Raw genomic sequence first — 10,062 nt, 5'->3', positions numbered from 1 at the left:
CGACCAATCACCGATTTGGGCGCCAAAATTTAAATATCGGCCGCGACCAATCACCGATCTTGGCTCCACATTTAAACACCGCTGTGGTGATTGGTCGCGGCCGATATTTAAATTTGGCGCCCAAATCGGTGATTGGTCGCGGCCAGCGTCGGCGACCAATCAGCACAGCGGTGTTTAAGTTTTGCGCTAAGATCAGTGATTGGTCGGGTCCGAAGACCGCGACCAATCATCGAATCGTCTTGGTGAGGACCGGGGAGCGGCGCTGCCTGTGCGGCTACTTACGCTGCGAGAACCCGGGACATCGCGGGCGCTCGCAGCAGAAGTATCCCGACCCGCAGCGCCGCTCCCCGGTCCTCCCTTCCGCATGGAGGTCAGCGGCGCCGGCGGTCCTTCCGCTGATAGCGGCCGCGCCGCTCATCTCCCGGCTGCATCTCCGTCCCGCAGATGGGTCCGGCGGTCGGGTTCCTTCTGCTGTTGCCAGCCGGGTGATGAGCCGCTAACGGCCGCCATCTTTTTTTAGAAATCCCCCGGCGCTGATTGGCCGCTGCCGGACCAATGAGCGACGCGGGATTTCCTGGACAGACAGACAGACAGACGGGATAAGACGATTATATATATAGATATGGGAGCTATGCGGACATCCTGGTGTAGAGAGCATTATACTGAGTATTGGGGGCTTTGAGGATATTATACTGTATTAGAACTACAGTAGAGTTGTAGGAAACTATTAAAAGGTAGTTGCAAAAACAAAGAAAATATCCATCTATCCATCTATCTATTATCATCTATCTGTCTGTACTTCATGTCTGAGTGTCTATTTATCTCTCTACTAGAGATGCGTCAAACTGCTAAAATTCAATGAGACAAATTCACTTGAATTCGGCCAGAAAATGTGATTTGCGGCAAATGTATTCAACGCAAATTGAATTACTGGTAAACTTGTGATGGGTAGATGTTACATAAGATGTTGTTAAGCATCCAGCAACTAGGGTGGTTAACAGGGTGCAGCTAAGGTGAGTGGTCAGGCCTGCCCCAGTGAGACTGGGTAGTGTCAGTTCTGAGCTGGAGAGCCAGCTTAAGGCTGTGTGCCCACGATGCGTTTTTTAAGCGTTTCCGCAGCGGCAAAAACGCTGCAAAAATGCATGGTAGAAAGCCTGCCATGTTCCCCAATGGTAATCCGCATGTGCTTTGCACATGCTGCGGAAATTTCCGCTGCGGGTTATCATTGTGGGAAAAAACGCAGCACTACCAAATATTTTGCGGAAGCACAGCGTTTTTGCCGCCACTGACTTTCATTGGAACGCATGGAATCCGCATCACTACATTTGTAGATGCGGAGTCCTAACGTTTCAGTGTGCGGATGGTACCAGGGTCTGGAGGACAGGAGACTCTCCTCCAGACCCAGGTACCATAGAACCTGTTAAAATATATATTATACTTACCTTCTGATGGCCCCCGCTGCGATCGTCTTCACTTGCCGGCAGATCGCGGTGGACTGAAGGACCTGCGCTGACATCATAGTCATGTGACGGCAGGTCCTTCGGTGTAGTGTACCGCGAGCTGGGCATCGTGGGCACATATCCTTAAGGATGCAGACCTCTTCATCAGGCTGATGAGGATACTGGGACTCTCCCACTGTGACTGCCATTTAGTTGCTAGTGGTATCTATAGTAGAAAGTAGTGGAGAAAGGAGTTAACTGTTGTTTAGCAAAAGCAAGGATTGAACACCACATCTGAGGACTGGACTCATCCTTCCATTCTAATCGCCCCATCGTACCTCACAACACTAGAAGGTAAAGCCTGTGACACTGTGGACCGTGGACTGCTGGTGGGAGCATTGCTGTTGTGGGAGTATAGAAGTGTGCTACTAAAGAGACTTGATCTGTGCTGCACTGTACTAGTAAGAAAGACTGTTTATTAATGTGCTTTTAAGAAGAAACTATTTGTTACTGGAGCCTGTTGCTCAAGGGACTTAAATTGCACTGGCCGTGCGGCTTCATTAAATGCGACTGTTCATGAGGACTCGTGTCAAATGTGTCTGGTCAGCAAGTGAATCCAGCTATATGTCTGTGCCTGAGGGTGAATGCCCCTGTATGACTGAGAGAAACTGCAGTATATGGTCACCCTGAGTAACGGTTCGCCCAGGATTCGAAAGAATTCATGAACCTGTCTCTCCGCTATCTAAACCTAGCGGTGTGCACGTAACATTGGTGGCCCGTACGGGGATTCCTGAGCGGGAATTAGCGTATAGGAGGGAGAAGAGGCAAAGTGTCTGGAAAAACATAGCAGCAAAGCACCTCAATTCAACCCTGGTATACCAGTGAAAAGGGAAGACAGCCAGTGATGACTGGGAAGAAATAAGGAGATAAAATACAGAGAAACAGGCACCTGCAAAATGCAAGACTTGACACATGTTGTACAGTTAAAATGGTGTCTGTTTTTGTTAAAAGCACAGTGGGGAAGAAGAAGGACATCCCATCTTGTAGGAGTATATGATAAAAGAGCGCCAAACAGGGCCAAACCTCCTGCAGTGGAACAAGCTGGGGAAGGCTGGCCTCAGAGAAAAGACACCCCAACCACCAGCATGTTGGACCAATGGCCAGTGAGGTACTGTCCCAGAGGAGGAGGAGTAAGAGTGAGCTGGAGCTCTTCTGGCCAGAAGAACTCCATTCTGGTCAGGAGTGAAAAGGAGAGGAGAGTGCGAGTCATAGTGCCTGCCAGTATGTCGGAGCTAGGAAGGTGTGCTATGTCCCAGCAGTCTGCAGCAAGAAGAGAAGCAGGGGAGGACGCAGCCCTTCATCACCTCACCCACAACCGCGAGGTACCGGGCAATACCCAGCCAGGCCAGGGCACGGCCGCACCGCCTCATCAGAATCCGGAGGCAGCCCGAAGGCAGGAGTTGGGACCCCGAGGTCTGCCGTCGGACCCTGTGCCCATCCCACCACCAACTGTGGACCGTGAGCCGATGTCCGGAGCCCCGGCTGTCATCCCGCCGCAGGCCACCGCGTAATCCTGCCCAGCACCAGACCCACCTGAAGGACCGCTGCTCGTTCCAGAACGATTCCGACCAGTACCGGACTCACCGGAGGACCTGCTGCCCACAGGTACCCTGACCGTGACCCGGCCCACCGCACTGGAAGCCACCACTGGGGCCGTGACGTCCGCCCTGACCTCCGCTCTCGAGAGAGGGACGGGACTTCTGGTCGGGACCAGCGTGCACAGCGGGACCGGAAGGAAGATGGCGGCGCTCTGTGTTCCTGCCGGTGAGTCACTAGCCCCCGCTCTCCAACTGATACCAGTAGTGATGATCCGCTCGGACCGCCACTCACCCAGCGCAAGGGTGAGGGAACCCCCGGCCTCATTCCATACCCATATGATGGTCACCACCAAGCAGGGACCGGTCGTAAAGCCGCCAGCGGAGGAAGAGGAGTTGGATTACTCTCTGTTATCATTACCTGGAGAGCAGTGGATGACCAAACTGCCACCTCCACGGGGTCCATTCTTACCCCCTAGGGCCTACTGTGTGAATCCCAAGTATGGGGGAGTGAGGGGATGGATCCGGGAAATACATGATATAGCCTGGATAGCCAGAGGAGGTGAAAGGATGGGGGCCTGGAGGAAACAGGAGTCATATGCGTTCCCCTTGCCTATCAACACCAGGAAACCAGTACCTACCCTACCACCTACTCCACCGGGGGCACCTATCCCACCACCTGCCGATGTTGTTGCTCAGCCTGGCCAGGCTGAAAGGTCTGTTCCTGTGCCCATCATCTCCAAAGAAGAACAGGAAGAATACAACTTCCAACAACGCCTGGCTGCATGGAAAGAAAAGATCATCCAGGAGAAGAGACGGATGGAGGAGTGTGCCCAGGAGTGGAGAAAGTACCCGGGAAGGGACTGCCTGGAGGATCGGATGATCAGAGGTACGGTCATAAATTTTTATCAGCTAAAGGTATTTGGCTTCGCCTGGACATATTTGTCAACAGGAGGTCGGTGGAGAGGGATTATGCCCTAGGACGGACCCGGAGTCTCTGGCCAGGAGACAAGGTCAGATTCTTAAAGATGTGGGGACCTCGAGGCTGGTACGCCATTTCAGTCTCCCGCATAGTTGAAATGGAGTAGTACCACCCCGAGGATTGGGCAGATGCAGAAGAACCAAGAGCTTCGTGTCAAATGAGAGGATTCTTCCCCATCTCTACTGGGCCCCGCTTCAGGATTCGTCCCAACTGGGAGAGCAAACCTGTCCCACAGGCCACAACCAAGGAGGGGGCCACTTCTGCTGGGGTGGCAAGAGAGGAACCCCTCCCAGCATCAGTTCAACTCCCCACTATCAATGCCGCGCAGTGTCCATTTACTGTGGACTGGTGCCAACCAAAGAATAAAAAGGACTAGGACAGTGTTGCTCTCTCTCAAAAAGAAAAAAAATCACCGAGTTGTGTTGGTTGCACGCCGTGTTCCAGTGATAGTTCCTCATCTCTGCCTAGGTAATGTGATGTGTTCTTTCCTTGAAGGCTGGTAAAGCCACCAGAGACTGTGACCACAGTAGAAGGACCGCTACTGCTTCCCTGTTAAGGCCGGATAGGCCTATGGTATATTAAAAACTACGGTAGTAGCTGGACAAGTTGATATTTATTTTTGGTTTTGCCTTATTTTTTTTATTTGCACCTGTTGTGTCCTTTTCTGCTGGATATGCGGGCACCTCAAGCGAGTTGGGGAGTCTTCACTCTCAACTTATGGACTGTGCCGTATCCTGTCCAGGAACTGTTTTCCAAATTTCACTTTATGTTAGATGTTTACAAGAAACGGACATTGTTTCTGCCCCCGTTTTAAAGGACTGTCTCCCTTGCCTGTTCCAGGGTCCTTACCTAGAAGGACCGAGGACCCCGTGCCTTAAGAAACAAAGGACTGTGTTCTTAAAGTGGCACACTCTCTCAAGAAAATGGGTTGTGTTGAATATATGTGTTCTATTTCATGCCAAATATTTTACAAAGACTATGCTATATTTAACATTTTTGCACTTGAATTTGAAAAATGTTTAGTGGTAGTTAGGGAGAGCTGGTTGAAGACGAGCAAAAAGCTCCAGCTGAAGAATAGTTGTTGGTTAAAATTGTGGTTAAATCTGTGTATTTCTTGCAGGAGACCGATTGACAAGAGATGTAGATAGGGTAAGTGTGCTGTATGTGTAAATTGCTTAAAGGGGTCCATAGTGCCTAACTACCAACTCACCTTTAAGTAAAGAGGCAGTATTGGGGGAACACTATCTGAGGATAGTTAGGGGAGAACTACCACAACTCCAAGAGGCTGGTTAAGGTAACCAGGTAGAAGGCAAACGTCGAGGACGACATTCAAAAAGGAGGGAAGAGTGTGACAGGTAGATATTACATAAGGTGTTGATAAGCGTACCTGTCAGCAGAATTGTGCTTAGTAAACTACATACACTGTCAGGTGGGTGCCAATGATACCTTTGATTATGAAATCCGTCCAGTGGTTCTTTTATAATCTTTAGTTTCAGTTCTGCCATAATGATATGCATGTGCTCTGGTGCTCTGCTTCTGTATTCATGTATTCCTATCTCTGGCCTCTGACAAGTCTCTGTGCTTTCAATGACCTGCCTACTATTTTAAATACTGGCTGTGTAATTTCTCTGCCCATGTGAAATCTACATATCCCAAAATGTCCGCCCAACACCCACGCATGCGCTGTAGCAACTTTCGGTTGCCAAGAGATACTACTGCGCACGCACAAGCACCATTTTGCTTTTGGAAAAAGAGCGTGGGTGCAGAAATATGGCGCCGCATGTGCGCAGTAGCATCTCTCGGCAACCGAAAGATGCTACTGCGCGGGCATCGGGCGGCCATTTTGGGATATGTAAATTTCACATGGGCAGGGAAATTACACAGTCAGTATTTAAAATAGTAGGCAGGTCACTGAAAGCACAGTGACCTGTCAGAGGCCAGAGATAGGAATACATGAATACATAATGAGAGCACCAGAGCACATGCATATCATTATGGCAGAACTGAAAATAAAGATTATAAAAGAACCGCTGGACGGATTTCATCATGAAAGGTATCATTTTACTCAGTGTAACGGTGTCCACCTGTCAGTCTATGTAATTTACTAAGCACAATCCTGCTGGCAGGTGCGCTTTAAGCATCCAGCAACTAGGGGGGTTAACAGGGTGCAGCTAAGGGGAGTGGTCAGGACTGCCCCAGTGAGACTGGGTAGTGTCAGTTCTGAGCTGGAGAGCGAGCTTAAAGAAGTTGTCCACTACTTTCACATTGATGCCCTATCCAAAAGATAGGTCATCAATGTATGATCGGCCGTGATGCCGTACCCGGCACCCCTGCTGATCAAATGTCATCGGTGCCGCCGCCGGCCAGAAGTGCTTACCTGTGGTGCTTGGCCGTCCATCTGTAGTGGCCGCCGCGGGATACTGCACATCCACCTCCCATTGAATTGAATAGAAGGCAGATGTGCAGTAACAAGCACTGGCCACTGTAACTTGATGGCCAGGTAAGCACTTCCTGCCGGCGGCTGCCGCCACCAATAACAGCCGATCGGCAGGGGTGTCGGGTGCAGGACCCCAGACGATCATACATTGATGCCCTATTCTACAGATAAGGCATCAATATGAAAGTAGTGGACAAACCCTTTAAAAGATACAGACCTCTTCACCAGGCTGATGAGGGTTCTGGGACTCTCCCACTGTGACTGCCTTTTAATTGCTAGTGGTATCTACAAGAGAAAGTAATGGAGAAAGGAGTTAACTGTTGTTTAGCAGAAGCAAGGATTGAACACCACATCTGAGGACTGAACTCATCCTTGCGTTCTAACCATCCCTCGTACCTCACTGCACTAGAGGCTAAAGCCTATGACACAGTGGACCGGGGACTGCTGGTGGGATCATTACTGTTATGGGGCATAGAAGTGTGCTGCTAAAGAGACTTGATCTGTGATGTACTGTGCTAGTAAGAAAGACTGTTTGTTAATGTGCCTTTAAGATGAAACTGTTTGTTACTGGAGCCTGTTGCTCAAGAGACTTAAATTGCACTGGCCATGTGTGGCACCCCAGGGGTCCGGTTGCCACAATGGCATTGCCTCCCTCACAAGAGGTGATGCCATGCCTGGAAGTAAGTAGGGGTCCCCTAATCAGGTTTTGCTAAGCACGCAACACGTTCCTGGCTCCAGACCAGCAAGGGGAGCTCCTCCCCTTGGCAACTGGGATCTGGAGGCGGGGTTAGTGAGACTTAGTGTGAGGAGTTGAAGTCAGGACATCGAAGAGAGAGGAGCTGGGGACTGGAGCTGCGCGGCAGCTCACCCCAGAAGGACCGGCACAGAAGAACCGGACACCACAGTCCGAGGCTGTGGGGCACTGAAGGCCCAGCAGCAGAAACCGGAGGGCAGGAGATTGCAGGTCTCCTGGCCCCATCAGACGCCCGGAGGCTCAGCAGCACTACAGGGCCCAGCACCGCCACGTGGGAGCGACGCACCATCAAGGCCCGAGCTGCCTGCCATACGGGTGAGCACAGAACCGTTGCACTCAGGGACGAGGGCCACCGCACAGCTACAAGCAGCAGGGCCAAAGAGTTTATTGGAAAGGGAAGGCCTCCAACTTCACCTGGCAAGGAGGATTCTTTACTTGCTTCCAGGCTGCCCGGACTTCCACTTCTAGCCAGTACCCTAGTCCAGGCTTGTCTACTCACCATCAGTAAAGATAAGAGGAAACCGTCATTAAGTTGTGGACTGATTATTGCTGTGCCATCAACCCCTGCACTACAATGCCCAGCACCACCTATAACATCCTCACTGCCCTGGAGCTAAGCTCTACCCGTGGAGAGCCACACAATCCCTGCTGCACTAACATCAGCTCCAGAGGACCTGCTCCGCAGCGGCGGCTCCCTGTAGCCGCATACCACAGGTGGCGTCACAAACTTTATACAAACACTATAAATCCCCTATAAATAAACCCCTTTTATTGACCACCCTGGGTCACGGACCGGGTCTCCGCCACTGTGACATCCCCCAGCATCTACCGGCCCGGCACCGGGTACCCCAAGGCCCAGTGGGCGCGTCACATGTGGCTTCATTAAATGCAACTGTTCAACTGTTCATGAGGACTCGTGTACTGGCCTGTACCCCCAGCTCACTATCAATGTGCCAAAGGAATGTTGCAGGAGATGAAGGAGGCTGGGGTGATCAGAGATAGTTGTAGCCCCTGGGCAGCTCCATTAGTTCACGTTAGAAAGAAGGATGGTACCATGAGGATGTGTGCTGATTACAGGCAAATTAACCGCATTACACATAATGATGCCTACCCATTACCCAGAATTGAGGAGTCAGTAGCTGCACTAAGATCTGCTAATTATTTCTCCACTTTGGATCTCACCAGTGGGTACTGGCAGGTTCCTGTGGCAGAGGCGGACAAAGAAAAGACTGCGTTTACCACGCCAATGGGCCTCAGCGAGTTCAACTGCATGCCATTCGGGCTCTGCAACGCCCCAGGAACCTTCCAGCGGTTAATGGAGTTCTGCCTAGGACACAAGAACTTCGAAACTGTCCTGCTCTACCTGGACGACGTAATTGTCTACTCAAAGACATATGAAGACCACCTGGAGCACCTGGCCGAGGTGTTCGAAGCCCTATCTGGTTTTGGGCTGAAGGTAAAGCCGTCCAAATGCCACCTGTTGAAGCCCAAGGTGCAGTACCTAGGTCATGTGGTAAGCGCCGAAGGTGTAGCGCCAGACCCTGAAAAAGTCACCGTAATCAAGGACTGGCCAAGACCCTCCACTATCAAGGAAGTGCGGCAGTTTCTCGGGCTGGTAGGCTACTACAGAAGATTTAGCAAGGGTTTCACCAAGATAGCAGCACCCATGCAGGACCTCCTGGTAGGCCAGTCCAAGAAGGCCAAGAACCCGAAACCTCCGTTCAAATGGGATAAACCAGAAGACGAATCTTTCACCCGACTGAAGATGGCTCTGACCGGAGATGAAGTCCTGGCCTACCCCGACTATGGCCAACCCTTTATATTTCATACCGATGCCAGCAACGTGGGATTGGGAGCGGTGCTGTCCCAGGTACAGCAAGGCAGAAAGCGAGTGATTGCATACGCCAGCAGGAAGCTCTGGCCCACGGAAAGGAACCCCGACAACTACAGTTCCTTCAAGTTGGAGTTTCTCACCATAGTCTGGGCTGTAACAGAGCGCTTCAAACACTATCTCGCCTCCTCTAGATTTACAGTCTTCACAGATAACAACCCGCTGACGCACCTGGAGACTGCGAAGCTTGGTGCCCTAGAACAACGATGGATGGCCCGACTGTCTAACTACGAGTTTACCATCAAGTATCGGGCGGGGCAAAAAAATGCAAATGCTGATGCGATGTCCAGGATGCCCAACTTGCCAGATGGGGGAGAAGACCCAGAAGAGCTGGAGGAGATAGAGATACCCGCTTTCTATCGTCATGGGGTGACCCAGTGCTCCCACTGTGTGAGGGACAAGCGCCCCGCCAACAGAGAGGCCATGTTCAACCCATTGCCCCACCATGAATGGACAGAGACGCAGGATAGCGACCCGCTGTCCGCCTAGTCACGGAGTTGCTGATGCAAGCTGACTCGCACCCTGATCCAGATGCTCCACAGGAGACCCAACAGTTGTGGAAGGAGAAGGGCAAACTGTTCATCTACGAAGGAAAGCTGTGTCGAAGAAGCATCAACTCCCAGACACATGAACTGGTCTGGCAGGTGGTAGTCCCGAGGTGGGATGCGTTAATGGTCGTAGAAGCGTACCACGATGGAGTAGGACACTTCGGGTGGAAGAAGTTGGAAGTCCTGCTACGTGAGAGATTCTACTGGGCTGGCATGAGGAAAGGAATTAAGAGATGGTGTCGAGAATGTGGTCCATGCAACCTGAGACGAAAAGACCGTGACAGCAAGAGGGCTCCCCTGCAGCCCATAATCAGCAAACAGCCACTTGAACTGGTAGCCTTGGACCACGTGAAGCTAGCCCCAAGCCGGTCAGGCTATGTCTACGCTTTCAACATAGTAGACCACTACTCCCGGTT

The sequence above is a fragment of the Phyllobates terribilis genome, unplaced genomic scaffold, assembly GCF_046119375.1.
Source record: "Phyllobates terribilis strain yellow unplaced genomic scaffold, ASM4611937v1 Scaffold_310__1_contigs__length_2243716, whole genome shotgun sequence".
Lineage (NCBI taxonomy): Eukaryota > Metazoa > Chordata > Amphibia > Anura > Dendrobatidae > Phyllobates > Phyllobates terribilis.
Note: the sequence above shows the minus strand (reverse complement) of the source record.